This window comes from Apus apus, chromosome 5 (assembly GCF_020740795.1).
Source record: "Apus apus isolate bApuApu2 chromosome 5, bApuApu2.pri.cur, whole genome shotgun sequence".
Lineage (NCBI taxonomy): Eukaryota > Metazoa > Chordata > Aves > Apodiformes > Apodidae > Apus > Apus apus.
The window spans coordinates 55,158,555-55,164,554 of NC_067286.1; positions in this window are offsets into that span (position 1 = coordinate 55,158,555).

Genomic DNA, 6,000 nt, shown 5'->3' on the forward strand with positions numbered 1-6,000 from the left:
TGGCTTCATGCTGGGGGCAGCCATGACCTCTCTGGGGACACTGCTGCCTCTTCAGCCTCACAGCACCTCACATCACTCCTGGTAGGATCTAAAACACAAGCAGATCCCACCTGAATAAAATTGTCTGTGTGGTGATGGAAACCACAGCAAACCTTTGCCGTTAGGGCTCAGACACACAAGCACAGCCTCCCTAGTGTTGCTTCTCGGTTTTAAATTTTATTTTGTAGGTATCAGTCTTTTAGACATTTCAACATTGAGATTTGGGTCTCAGATGATATCTGGGGAAGTTTGGGTCTAACTCAGCACCCCATGCTTTAGCCAGCACAGTGCTGTATTTGCCCAGGGCACGCAGCAGGTTGAAGGATGCATCCCTGGATGCATGACTGAAATCCAGTGCTCAGACACATTTCAAAATGTGGCCTGGAGCCTGCAGGGCTTGGACCCAGTAGTTGGGTTTAAAAGGAGGTGATTTTGCTTTCCAGCAGTGTGTTCAGTGCTGGGGTATGTCTTCACAGAGTCCCGTTTCTCCTCTCAGGGACCTCACTCCTGCCCCGTGGGCACAGGGGTCTGTCCTGAGCAAACATTTCCTTCCTCCTGTGCTGAACCACCTGAGCTTTCTCCTTTCCCTGGCACCTGGGCTCACGGTTCTAAGACCCTCTTGGACCTACCTAGGGATTTATCATGTTATTCCCTGCAGTGGGAGAGTCATCTTTTTGTGGTACAAGGGGAGAGAGTTTCAGTGGCAGCTTTAAGGGTTCCCTGGAAAGATGCAGGCAGGAACCCAGTGGCTGGGGAGAGTCGCTCTGGCTCATCTCTGACCAGGGTGGGGGTAGCAGCAGCACCAAGGGACCTCGTTAGTGGTGGTGTTTGGGGCCTGGTGTGTCTCACATACTCACATCTGCCTGCAATGTCAGGCAGTGCTTCATTAAGGGAGTAGATCTGATGGCTGAGGCTGTAATTATGGAGATGTATGTAAAATTATGCAAATTTGCACTCTGCTGGGTTTTCAGTAGGGCTTGTTGGCATATTCCATAAGGAAGAAGCTATTTTGAGTTTATTATATTTTGTTCTAGTCTCTGGAAGACATAATCCCTTCTCAAAGACCTGGCAATTCATCATTAGGCGCATCAGAGCCCTGACGAAAGGTGACGAGCAGCACACAGGGGTGAGACCAGCCCTGCCCACAGGGAGACCTCTGAGTGGGCTGTGTGAGCAGGCAGGACAAGAAACAGGAGCCAGGCAGGGCTCAAGGCTGCCTCTGAGCCCTGGCTTTTGCCGTTGCTCTGTGCGCTGGGACAGAGTTGGGGCTGGAGTCTGTGCTGGGGACACAGGGTGGGGATTTCACCACGTGTCTCTCCTGAGAGTCCCCCTTGGGCAGCACAGAGATGAAAAGCAACTTGCCCTTGCAGGAGCTTCTGCTGCAGCTCTCAGGCACTTGGTGCTGGAGGACACCATCACCAGCCAGGTCAAAATGCAGAGGAAGCCACTGCTGCAGGTGGTGGCTGACACTGGCAGATGACAAGTGACACTGGTGACAGTGACACCATCCCAATATCCTGTAGCAAGTGCATCTCTGTGGAGAGAAGTGAACCAGGGACAGGTCCCCAGAATTCACCCCATAGCCCGAAGAAAATCCCTGTGATGTGAATCCAAGGGACAACCCCTCACCCCAAGGTAGACAACACCCCACTGCCAGGGGGCTGGTGCAGACGTAGCGCAACATGTTCAGCCCATGCATTGCTTGCTGTTGGGGTGACAGTGCCATGATGTTTCCATGGTGCCTGGAAGGGCAGCTATAGCATCCATTGGCCACCTGGGATGGGTCTTGCTGTGGAGAGGTAAGTTCTTATCCTTTACTTGGTGCCTATGAGAGCCTTTCTGTGCTCTTTACCCCTCCCTCTCCTGTTTTTGGGCCCCTCATCCTGGCATCCCCGTGACGTGTGCTGAGTGAGAGGCAAGAGCATCCCATGGCTGCATGCCAGGGGAGGGAGAAGACCACCTGGCAGCAGCAGGGACCATTGGACAAGATGGTGGCAGGATGGTATCTTTCCCCTGCGAGCAGCTGAGGACATCAGGTCTGCACCTGCCAGGGATTTCAGTGTGAGCTGTGGGCAGGCATGTGCCCTTGGGCTGGGACGGCCTCGGGCACACACAGCTGATGGCACAGCTGGCATGGTGGGCAGCAGGTCACCCTGCAGCAGGGATCACCACCTGGCCACCCCTCCGAATTGGGGTGTATGGATTTGCTGCTAGAGAGGCTACATGTTTAAAATTCACTAGCAGCTCGAGGTCACTTCCACTAGAGGCTTTAATTAAAGTAGAGATCAATTTCTGTCAGCAGACTAGCAGAGCACATTCTGTACTTTTCCTTCAGGAGCCACGTTCCCTCGCTCGTACAGAAAGCGTCACAGGGAGGGGGGAGCTCTGCAGGAAAAGCTGAAGCACCGGAGTCACTTTGTGATGCCAGGGCCAACAGCTGCTGGAAAAGCAGCTGCATCCATGATCACTACCCTGCTCAGCAGGATGCAGACAGCCCACACTGCAGGCAGGGTAATGCAGTGGCTTTTGGTAGGTAAGGGTCTCCCCTGGGATCCTGCCTAAACAAGGAATTTAATTCGCAGACATCTTTGCTAAGCAGCACATTAGATGAGGGGTTTAGGTCACCCAGGCTGTGCATGGCACTGCTGGGCACCTGATGGCTTTGTTTTTCTCTTGGTTTTGAGAGTCAAGGGCCCCCCGCTGTGACAGACTACCACAAAATGCATTAGTGTTATTGGCAAGATCTCAGGAGTGATTGCTTCCCGGGGTTTTAAAAGAAAAAGCAACCTGCACACCAACTCCTGCCATTGTTCCTTCCCTCCACACGTCACAGCTCCTCACAGAAGTTGTGCAAATCCAGCTTCAGACAGTGCAGCAATGCTCAACATACCTTCCAGCCTACAAATACACTTGTCCCTATTTATTTATTTAATATTTTTGTTTGTTTGTTTGTTTGTTTGTTTTAGCAGGAGGTAGTAGAAAGGGAGGGGATCTGGTGGGGGTGGCACCACTGGAGAGCCAGGGCTGGCCAAGGCGCTGTGGGGTGGCAGCAGAGCTGTGGCCACCTCCTCCCCCAGCGCAGGGCTCCGCACTGCTCTCCCTCCTGGGACCTCAGAGCAGGGACTGCATTAAGAAACCGGAAAACGGGAGATGCAGCAAAAAAATCGGAGGGATTTATCTATGAGAAAACAGCCAATAAAGCTGCACAAACTTGTGCAGTCAGGTGACCAAGAAGAAAAAAAAAAAGAAAAAAAAAAAGAAAAAAAAAGTGCTGCAGCTTATTGGGGCGCAGGGAAAATATTTGCTGCAAGGACTGGGAGCTGGCTGATTCCTGAGTTCATGTTCCTCCTCTGGCTGGAGCGCAGCATTGCAGCTCTCGCTTGCTGAGCACGTCCTGCTGTCTTCGCCTCTTGTCCTCAGCTAACCCTGCCAGCAACGCTGCGCTGAGCATCTCTCGGCGCTGGGACGTGCTCTGCCACTGCTTGGCTTTCTCTGGCATCCCACAACAGGTGAGCAGCCGATGTCCAGTCTCATCACCCCATGTTCCCTGAAACACGCTAAGGAGGGCTTTGCAAGGCAGCTTTGAGCTCAACCTGGCTCTTTCCAAGCACTGTGTCTTCCCTCCTGCCTCTCAGTACTCGTGCCCATGATCCTCCTTCCCCTGAACCAGAGCCCCTCTGACCCCGTGCTCCTGCCCTGTCCTGCCAGTGGCAAGCCCCAGGTGGTGGGGCAGCAGCTCTCAACCTCTGTGAATGGGGCTGCTCCCCCCTGGGCTGGCGTGGCAGCACCTGCAGCTCCTGACCCACGGGCTGCCAGGAGCTCCAGGACAAGCCGAGGCTGCTGAGGAGGGACAGAAGGGGACACAGAGAGGGGACTCACATTTAGAGGGGTGTGAGCAGATGGCAAAAGGCAGTCCACGACACCTCCTGGTGCTGCAATGGAAGGCGAGGGCTGGGCAGGGGAGCTTTACTTTCTGGTATGTCCTCCTCACTCCTGCCTGCTGGAGCCACTTCCTACAGAGCAGGCAGGGTGCAAACTGGAACATGAGATGCTCCAGTAGCCCAGCATACAAGAATACCATCTTTTTTTTCTTTTTCCTTCTAAAATAGGCTAAACTCTGCAGCAAGACAGGATTTGTGATCATGATGTGAAACCTTCCTTTGACTATTACTTTGCTTAACTGCACCCAAGGGTGCCATTCAGATCCCACAGCCATCTCTTCCCTCGAACACTTCCCTGCTTCTCAGTGCTTTAGGATACCAGTGACAGTTCTTAAGATTTTTTATGCATCTGGTTTCTCCCAGGGAGGCCTAATCTGGCATTAAGCAGAAGAGGGAGGGTGCTTGGACCTTCAGCATTTCCACACTGAAGTCCCCTCCCTGTGATTTGGCTCTGCTAAGCATTTACACAGCAAACATAAAGCAAGTGTTTCTGCACACTCCCAGCAGACTGCACCCATTTAGGAAGCTTTAGACAGAGGTGTTGGCAGACGGATTGTTCTTGGGAAGCGAGACCAGAATGTCATCCAAAATGCACAACATTTTGTGGCAAAGATCTCTGCTAGAAGTGACCAACACGTTCTGGTGAGCTCTACACCCATCACCCCAGCTTCAGGACCTGGTGTAATGCCTCTGTGAAAACGAAATAGGCAGAGAAGCTTCTTGTTCCCTGCTTAACTCAATTCCTCACTTGTGATACTAGACTGGTAGCCTCCAGGGAGACGAAAGTGCACTGTCAGAAGAACATTTCACACTGAGTCTTGAATTTCTGCATTTCTTAAATTTCTCCTGAGGGCTTAGGAGGACTCTTGAGGTAACCAGCATCAGAAGCCTTAAGGGACTAAGAAGATTAAAAAAGGGCTGTGGTGAAGAACTTGGGCAGGAATTCTGCTCAGCCAGACTTGAGGCAAAAAGCAAAAAAAAAAAAAAAAAGAATAATGTATTCATACTGAGCAATTAATTTATTTTTCTAGAAACATTCTCCTGCTTAAATTATAACCAAGTCCTGGCACTGCTGAGTGCTATGATTTAATACCCCCATAATTAAAGACTTTGTTGTCATCCAAAGTCCTCACTGTGCAGAGAAAAATCAGCTCAAGAGCAGTAGAAATGTTTTTTACAAGTCAAAGACTGATTAGCATGAGTACTTGTGAGGCAGCTTCCGGCACACAGTCCTCAAACCTCCTGTCAGCTATCACCCCTATCCCCAGGGCAGAGTTTGGGTGCACCTGCCCCAGCCTGCTGGCCTTGCCCACATAGGTTTGGTCAAGCAAGGATCAGTGGGTTCCAAAATACTAATTTAGGCCTTCTCCATTAACATAATCTGGAGTAAGGTGGGCAAGACAAATCGCGAAGTAACTCAGGAGCACTTGGGCAGGCTATGAGGGTTGACAGATGCTTACCCAGGACATGCTAGAGAAGATGTTGGTGCTGTTCTAGGTACTGTGAACTCTCCACTGCTCAAACACTGGAGCATGAGGGGAGCTTTAAAAAATCCCATTTATTAGTCACTGCACCATTCACACACCAATACTTGAAACGTTCCTAAGTATTTCTTTGGGACTACTGCTTTGACAACAAGTCAAAAGCCTTTATTGTTTTATCACACTTAAAATGCCTGAATAGAGCCTGCAGAGTCCTTATGACGATTCAGGCATATGGAAATAGTAATAGAAATAATTTATAAATTAATTAATAGGGCCAGTGACTTGATGAAATGACAACTCTAACACAAACCGAGGGCACAAAACTTCAACACTGTATTCCATCACAAAGACTTCTATTGCTCCTCAAAATGCATTTATGGGCAAAAACACACACCTTTTTTGTAGCATTCAGGTAGGGACCTTCAAAGTATCTTGCAGTTTATGTAAAACATCCATGTGAACAAAGTGAATTTACCATGAAACTAAAGCAAGTGTCAGTTGCAGACTGTTTTCACATGTCAAGACAGACGACTATG